The sequence below is a fragment of the Schistocerca serialis genome, chromosome 8, assembly GCF_023864345.2.
Source record: "Schistocerca serialis cubense isolate TAMUIC-IGC-003099 chromosome 8, iqSchSeri2.2, whole genome shotgun sequence".
Lineage (NCBI taxonomy): Eukaryota > Metazoa > Arthropoda > Insecta > Orthoptera > Acrididae > Schistocerca > Schistocerca serialis.
Window position 1 is genome coordinate 113,437,603 of NC_064645.1, and position 9,438 is coordinate 113,447,040.

A 9,438-nucleotide genomic window follows, 5' to 3' on the forward strand; every position below is an offset into this window, starting at 1 on the left:
GTAAGCTTAGGGACTGATGACCTTAGCAGTTAAGTCCCATAATATTTAAGTCAACGACAACTACGATGTCTTTTAAGAAATAAGTGATTTATATTACTTATCATACTAAATCAGCTGAACCATAAGAATGTTAGCTGATGACGCGGTTACTTAGTGGAGTGCATCATCTGTGGACGATCGTAAAGAAATGCAGGACGGCTTAGATAAATATTCCAAGTAGTACAATGAACAGTGACTCCCCGTAAAAAATATCGTCTATGACAAAGAGACCTGATTCCTCCACATTAAAAAATCTAGTGGCGAACCTGTGTTCATCGCATCCTTCCGTCTCTAATGACCTCACTGTTGACGAGACGTTAAACACTGTTTTCCTCCTCCTCCTCATTTCATCCTTTAAGTACTAATATGCAGTACGAAATGAGACGATAACTTAAAATCAAATATTAGGGACAGTGATGGAGATTTTATGTTTAAAGCCTTTTTTATTGCAGTGCATATTTCCTCCATTGAGAAGTTTATTTCGTTGTCATTTCCTCTGATTCTGTGAGAACGTAACAAATGTGGAAATTGAAACTAGACAAAAAAGCAGACAAAATGGCAACTGAATAAACTTTTCAATAGAGGAAACATGCATTGCAATAAAAATATTTGAAAATAGAACATGTCCACGGACGGAACCAATCAATATACAGGGTGTTGCGAAACAATTCATTCAGATTAACACCCGAGGTATCGAACACCAGAACAAACATTCGGTACATACGAAGGACTTATTTCAATAGTGGTACAAGTCCTTTACCTCCACTTTTCTGTCTATAATGCTTCTCACATTAATGGTCCAAACAAACAGAAAGAAAGGTTCATCTCTAACAAGAAGCCATATGCTTGAATATTTCTGGTATCTCAACTGCAAATTTTTCAGTGCTCATTTAACTTTAGGACTCCGTATCTCAGAATGAACAAAAGTGGACTGGTACTACTATTGAAATACGCCCTTCATAAGGTCCCTGTCGGCGGTTTCTGATACTACGGACGATTTAAACAGAAGGTAGTTTAGCACGCTAATTACAGCAGTGGCATTCACAGGAACTGCTGGAATACAACGTGTGTGCACGCAGTAAGTCGTCGGACTTTGTAACGTTAGTTCGACGATTCTTGGCATGCCCGCAATGGTTCCAGCAGCGATGGCAATTCTAGCGACGATGTGTTCTTCCGTTTCCTCAAAGGTTTCGTACACTAGCTGCTTCATGTACCCCCAGAGGAAGAAACCAAGACACGTGAGGTCAGGTGACTTGGCTGATCTAATCACAGGTCCACCTCTGCCGATCTATCGATTCCCGAAGGCGGCTCTCAGTTGATCCCTCGTGGTAGTTATAAAACTGACTGCCGCTCCATCGTGCTGTAAGCACGTCTTTTGTCTAACGTCCAGATTACATCCTGCAGCAATTACGGCAACACATGTTCCACGAAGATGCGATATCTCAGTCTGCTGAGGTGGAAAGGAAAAATTTATGGTCCAGTCACCGAGAATGCTAGTCCACACATGAACACCGAATCTTAGGTATTGTGAAACAATTCAAATCACTTAAGAGAGACAAGTCTTCCGGTCCATATGGTATACCAACCAGGTTCCTTTCAGAGCATGCAGACACAACAGCGCCTTTCTTAGCAGTCATATACAACCGCTCACTTGACGAAAGATCTGTTCCTAAAGACTGGAAAGTAGCACAGGTCACACCAATATTCAAGAAAGGAAATAGGAGTAACCCATTGAATTACAGACCCATATCACTGACCTCAATTTGCAGTAGGATTTTGGAGCATATACTGTATTCGAACATTATGAATCATCTTGAACAAAATGACTTATTGATACATAACCACCACGGATTCAGAAAATATCGTTCTCGTGCAACACAGCACTCCGTCTTAAGGCCACAAGTGGCCCATCGGGACCATCCGACCGCCGTGTCGTCCTCCGTTGAGGATGCTGATAGGAGGGGCATGTGGTAAGCACACCACTATCCCAGTTGTTATGATGTTATGATGGTTTTCTTTGACCGAAGCCGCTACTATTCGGTCGAGTAGCTCCTCAATTGGCATCACGAGGCTGAGTGCACCCCGAAAAATGGCAACAGCGCATGGCAGTTGGATGGTCACCCATCCAAGTGCCGGCCACGCCCGACAGCGCTTAACTTCGGTGATCTCACGGGAACCGGTGTATCCACTGCGGCAAGGCCGTTGCCTTTGTGCAACATATCTAGCTCTTTATTCCCATGAAGTCATGAGTGCTGTCGACAAGGGATCTCAGATTGATTCCATATTCCTAGATTTCCAGAAGGATACCGTTTCTCACAAGCGACTGTTAATCAAATTGCGTGCATATGGAGTATCGTCTCAGTTCTGTGACTGGATTCGTGATTTCCTCTCAGAGAGGTGACAGTTCGTAGTGACAGACGGTAAATCATTGAGTAGAACAGAAGTGATATCTGACGTTCAGTACGGTAGTGTCACAGATCCTCTGCTGTTCCTGATTTATATAAATGATCTAGGTGATAATCTGAGCAGCCCCCCTAGATTATTTTCAGATGATGCTGTAATTTATCGTTCTAGTAAAATCATCAGACGATCAGTTCCAATTACAAAATGATCTAGAGAGAATTTCTGTATGGTGCGAAAAGTGGCAATTAGCACTAAACAAAGAAAAGTGCGAGGTCATCCACATAGGTACTAAAAGAAATCCGATAAATTTTGGGTATACGGTAAATTGCACAACTCTAAGGGCTGTCAATTCGACTAAATAACTAGGAATTACAATTACCAGCAACTTAAATTGGAAATACCACATAAATAATATTGCGGGGCAGAGCACTTAAAAGATCCGACAAACCCACTAAAGAGACAGCCTACATTACAGTTGTCCGTCCTCTGCTGGAATATTGCTGCGCGGTGTGGGATCCTTACCAGGTAGGACTGACAGAGGACATCGAGAGAGTGTATAGAATGGCAGTCCGTTTCGTGTTATTGCACAACAGCGGTGAGAGTGTCACTGGTATGATAGTTGGGGTGGCAGTCATTGAAACAAAGGCAGTTTTCTTTGTGGCGAGATCTATTTACGAAATTTCAATCACCAACTTTCTCTTCCGAATGCGAAAATATTTTTATGGCACCCAGCTACGTAGGGAGAAATGATCATCATAATAAAATAAGAGAAATCAGAGCTCGAACGGAAAGATTTAGGTGTTCCTTTTCCCCACGCGCCATTCGAGAGTGGAATGGTAGAGAAGTGGTATGGAAATGGTTCGATGAACCCTCTGCCAGCCATTTAAGTGTGAATTGCAGAGTAACCATGTAGATGTAGATGTAGATCGCGGTTGAGGAGCACGAGACCGAGTACCATGTGGAGTCAAATGTGCCCTAACATGCAAACTGTGGACAATGAAACAACCTTCACGAGTACACAAAGCCTCGTCGATGTACAAGACCACGGCGCGAAATTGCAGGGCACTTTGTGTAAAAATTATTGTGCGAACTGCTCGCGTTGTGGAAAATTTGAAGGTGCTAGTGGTGCCAAGCGCCGAATATGGGGAGGGATGAAGCTGCTGGCCATGTATCACATTCCACACAAGGCTATGTCTGAAGCCACGGACGTGTACAATACGTCGAGCGCTTATAGATCGAATGTCTTCAACGCGTCGCAGAATCTCGTCTCCCATATCGGTAGTTCGCACGTTCAGTTCCGACCTGCATCTCGCATACTTGCACGGGAGGTGCCTGTTTCACGTGCCAGGCGATGCAGACGTCCGAATTTTGGTGCTGTGGAAATCGTCGGTTCGGAAAGCGCTGTCGACGCTCTCTCGCCGCAACCCGTTCATTTTTATTCACTGACCGTATACGAGGTGCAAGTCAGCCGTTTCAGCATACGTAAACTGCTCCATGTTTGTTGTTGTTCTTGTCACAAGACAGAACTAATCGGTTCGTTTACAAGGAAGTCACTGTTATTGTCACAAGGCCGTTATGCTTGCGAATGAACCGGTGTGTTTCCAAGCAGAACTCAGAGCCAACCATCCATACACAGAGCAACATTGAATGTCAGTACACATTCCCAGTCAGTGACACCGACACAACGGCTTACTTCAGGGCTACTAACAGAATGTTCGCTAACATTACAAGCTCACTTCAGAGATCGTATGTTCCTCATCTAAACATATTTGTTTTGTTGTTCTATACCTCCTGTATTAATTTCAACAAATAATTTCAGAACACCCTGTGTAATGAATTAATAAACCGTGGCGTGCAAGTATTTTGTCAACAGGTTAGTGCTTTATTTAACATTAGTTTGAAGGAAGGTAGCTTACCAAGAGAATGAATAGAAACTGTTACAGTTCCAGCGTATAAAAAAGGAGATAAACATGTATTACAAGTGTTAGATAATTACCAAGAAATTACCCTGCTTGACACCACCCTAAAACTGCTAAACATCAGTAATCAGAGATAGAATACAGAACAACAGAGAAATAGCAGAAGAACAGTACGGCTTCAGGTAAAAAACTGAACACAGAAACACAACAGATGATGCTGGTGCTCCAAGACAGATTGTGGAGAAATTCATAGAATTTAACAACCCAGCGTACTTGTCTTTTGTTGTTTTTCAAAAATCTTTACTAAGATTAGGAGAAAGGAGATGATCCCTACCTTCATCACAAGGGAGTGCCAATAGGCACAGTAAAAGTCACAGAAGATATGCATATCGGTAATAAAATCAGAACTCACACTCACGAATGATTGAAGGTGCAGTTAAAATAGATTTGTCGTAGGAATTAGACAAGGAGAATTGTTTAACCCACACTTGTTGAGTGGACCATATCACTGACACCGTAAGAAACAAACCAGGATATGAAATGGGAAAAACGTGGTAAACATACGTTCTGGTGATGATGCAGATACCATACAATAAGGTTGTTTCATAAAATCAACAAAACTTTTAGCCGCCAGAAACTGGAAATCTCATCTAAAAAATGAAACTATATCAAAAACACCCGCAAAATGTGAATTAGAATTAGATGGTGTGTCAGTTGTTCAAGTGATGAGCTTTAACTACCTAGGGTCTGTTACCACCAGTTTTGAATATTTAACCATGAAAGTGAAAAAGCAGTCAGGGTAGCCAGATGCCTGCAGAACACCGTATCGAGAAACAAATTTATGACAACTGAGGGGAAAGTAAATATAAAACTTTAGTCCGTCCTTATTCTGACATATGCAGCGGAAACTAAAGCGGAAACAGAACACACAAATCAAAAGTTAACGACTCTGGAAGCGGAGTCACTAAGATACTTCCAAAGAGTAACAATTTGGACAAGAAAACAACTGCACATAAAAGGGATCAGTGTTAAAATACAAGATATAAAGAAACGGATGAAGAAAAGAAAAAGAAATTGGATCATATGGAAACGGGGGATCCAACAAGACTATTAGTCGACCACAGTATTATTGCTCCTCTGCGTGAGGGCGCAACGGTAGGCTTCTTGTGAATTGTTATTGTGAGATTAAATGAGGACACACTAAACGCTTGATAGTATATGCACAACTGTATCGATATCATTCACACTGTGATGTATTTCCCTTACTCATCACTGCATTTGTATACTACGACCACCAAAGTGACGGGACAACAGTAGATACCATACATCCACGGTCCCACGGTATGTTGCCAACAAACAGGGGAAACCATAGTCATCAGGAGAAGAATAAGAGCCATAAGAGTGAAAGATTCAAATTTGTTCGGAGGATTCTGGGAAACTGCGATGCATCTGTAACGGAAATGGCGTGCGAGACGCTCTATCTCTCTCTCTCTCTCTCTCTCTCTCTCTCTCTCTCTCCGACCGAACAGGCCTCGGAAGCCCCGGCCGCACCGACCGACTGCCGTGTCTTCCTCAGCCTATAGGCATCACTGGATGTGTATATGGAGGGGTTAGGTAATCGGACGGCAACTGGTGTTTCAAGTGCGGCAAGGCTGTTGGTTGTACGACACAATAGCATAAACAGTTTCTTGTGTTCCAGGATCTGGAGTCCTTATCATATAGGAATGATAGCAAAAATCGTAAGAAATCAGATCCCCGCAGTCGTACATAGACCATCAGAATTAAAAGAAAGGCGACTATTTCTCGCGGAAACCTGCCGGGTAAATTCATAACACCCTTATTCGAGGAAGACAACGTGATCATTCTACAAACATCCTTATATAAGGTGTTTTTAAAAACAACGTAAATTTTTGTTCTGGGAAAGAATTTCATTTATCCGTCTACATTGATGTTATCCCTTTCAAAAAGGAAAAGCCCCATTAGATATTAAACACTTATGGCAGAAATTTCACTCAATCCCGAAACACTTCTAGAACTCGATTTTTGGAACAGCTTTTAGCTCAAAATATCCACGGGTATGCTGCCGGTCTATAGTGTCCAACGGGCACAATATTTCGGCGATCAAACATGTCGCCATCATCAGGTGAACTGACGGACTGAGCTCCTGTGAACGTGCCGGCACGGAGATCCGTACGCTATGGCTGCTCAGAGGGAACTGGGTTCGGTCGCGGCGGCGGCCGATTTAAATACCCACCGCCCGCGGCGCGCTCCCTCCGCCGTCCGCGCCCAGCGCCACGGTCGCGCGGTGGAACAGATTGCGACGGCGTCTGAGATGACGTCGGTGTGATGGCTCTGTCCGCCGTGGTCGTCACAACTATACGTCTGCTCGATTTACTCTTGATTAACCCGATCGCTGGTTCCCAAGCCTTGCTAAGATTATAGCCACAGTCACGGTTTATGAGGTCGTCATTGGTGCGAATTTCGATGGCCTCTCTAACAACGCTGTCCCAGTATCTCGACGTCTGTACCAGAATCCTCGTGCGGTCATACTCCATGGCGTGATTTTCCGACAAACAATGTTCAGCGACCGCCGACTTGCTCGGATACATCAGTCGAGTGTGCCTCTGGTGTTCACGGCATCGATCCTCGACGGTACGCATCGTCTGACCAATATACGACTTGCCACATTGACACGGAATCTGGTACACACCGGCCTTCCTCAAACCGAGGTCATCTTTGGCGCTCCCCACCAGTGCACGAGTTTTATTTGGAGGACAAAACACAGTTCCGACCTGGTGTTTCTTCAGAATGCGGGCGATTTTTCCCGAGAGTGCGCCTGTGTATGGAATAAATGCAGTGCCTACCTCCTCCCTCGTGACTTATCCATATCTGACGCAGAGAGTCTACCCCAGGAATTGGAACATCTGAGAACTGTATTTCGAAAAAATGGGTACTCAGAGTGGCAGATTCAACGTGCTCTCCGCCCAACCACTGCAGCACAACCTGTTGAGATGGATGAAGTCACGAGGGAGGAGGTAGGCACTGCATTTATTCCATACACAGGCGCACTCTCGGGAAAAATCGCCCGCATTCTGAAGAAACACCGGGTCGGAACTGTGTTTTGTCCTCCAAATAAAACTCGTGCACTGGTGGGGAGCGCCATAGATGACCTCGGTTTGAGGAAGGCCGGCGTGTACCAGATTCCGTGTCAATGTGGCAAGTCGTATATTGGTCAGACGATGCGTACCGTCGAGGATCGATGCCGTGAACACCAGAGGCACACTCGACTGATGTATCCGAGCAAGTCGGCGGTCGCTGAACATTGTTTGTCGGAAAATCACGCCATGGAGTATGACCGCACGAGGATTCTGGTACAGACGTCGAGATACTGGGACAGCGTTGTTAGAGAGGCCATCGAAATTCGCACCAATGACGACCTCATAAACCGTGACTGTGGCTATAATCTTAGCAAGGCTTGGGAACCAGCGATCGGGTTAATCAAGAGTAAATCGAGCAGACGTATAGTTGTGACGACCACGGCGGACAGAGCCATCACACCGACGTCATCTCAGACGCCGTCGCAATCTGTTCCACCGCGCGACCGTGGCGCTGGGCGCGGACGGCGGAGGGAGCGCGCCGCGGGCGGAGGGTATTTAAATCGGCCGCCGCCGCGACCGAACCCAGTTCCCTCTGAGCAGCCATAGCGTACGGATCTCCGTGCCGGCACGTTCACAGGAGCTCAGTCCGTCAGTTCACCTGATGATGGCGACATGTTTGATCGCCGAAATATTGTGCCCGTTGGACACTATAGACCGGCAGCATACCCGTGGATATTTTGATTATCAAATACGCCGTGAGAAACTCAAGAATCACAGCTTTTAGCTCTTTTACTCAAGTGTTTCTAATCTCACCTATGCTCGTAAAACCACTGCCCTTCTGTTTCTGGGAACTGAAGAAGATCACTAGGTGCCGACTCTGGCGAATATTGTGGCTGGGTAAGCATTCTTTTCTTCTTCTCCTTCTTTTTCTTCTTTTTCTTCTTCTTGTGGCTTCACACCCACCCGTGGATCTTTGCTCTCTTAACAATTTCGTTGGATTGCACCCTGTCGTTTACTTCTCCATTGTCTGATTCCTATGGCCCTGACATTTTCTTCCACGTCGTCCAGCCATCGCACAAATTGTTTCGCCACAAATTAGGTCGTTTTTATCCGAACTGCTTAAAACAAACTTCGTCGACTTTACAAGGTGAAATGGTTACCCGGCCGTGGTGGAAACTAATTTGGTCACGTGTGCAGGTACAGGACTGGGTGGTTACACTGTCCCAATCATTTGATCTCACGTTATAGATGTGCAAGTCGCCAAAGTGGCGTCAAACAGAGCAACTCACCAGGCAGCTATCAACCAAAGCCTCGGCCCCCTGGCAACTAATGCGATGATTTCACTTTTTAGTCAGAATATTTACTGCCCAATGCGTTTTGGAGCGACAACTCCATTTTCAAGTTCTGTGTAGATATAATGGGCGATATATCTGCTTCAGTTATTCACCTGTCTGTTACAGAACGACGCAGTGTTGGTTTCAACAAGACACCTGAGTGAGACGGTATTAAAGCGGAAAATAAAGTGAAGTAACACATTACTTTCCTTTGACACACATAAGCCTCCTTCACTTGTGAAACACTTCCACATTTACACTTACAATGTGAACGATTTAGCATTTTTATGGGAGTTCTACATAATTCAAATGACGCGCACTTTCACTATGTCACTGTGATGTTATGCAGCATAGAATTTCTTATTATTTCCGTTGAGATACAGTGTCAAAATGTAATAAGAAATGACGTAGAGAAGTGAATGTTAGCTTTTTGTTTTATATTCTTACATGTGTAAAACGAGTTTCGACACTGACTCAAGATGCTCATTACAACTTGCTGCTTATATTGCTAAGTGCGTAATTTATAATTCTTGGAACTGTAACATAGTAACGAGGTCACATTATTTTAGTTATGTACGGAAACGATAGAAAAAAAAACTCCTTAAAAGTGACAGTGAGTACGGTTTGGGGTTAGAGGGCTCTCCA

At 44.4% G+C, this 9,438-nt stretch overlaps 1 pseudogene; it reads right to left on the reverse strand.

The window, feature by feature from the left end:
• Positions 1–2,129: 2,129 nt before the first annotated feature.
• LOC126417462 (5S ribosomal RNA) lies at positions 2,130–2,246 on the reverse strand (annotated as a pseudogene).
• Positions 2,247–9,438: the final 7,192 nt, after the last annotated feature.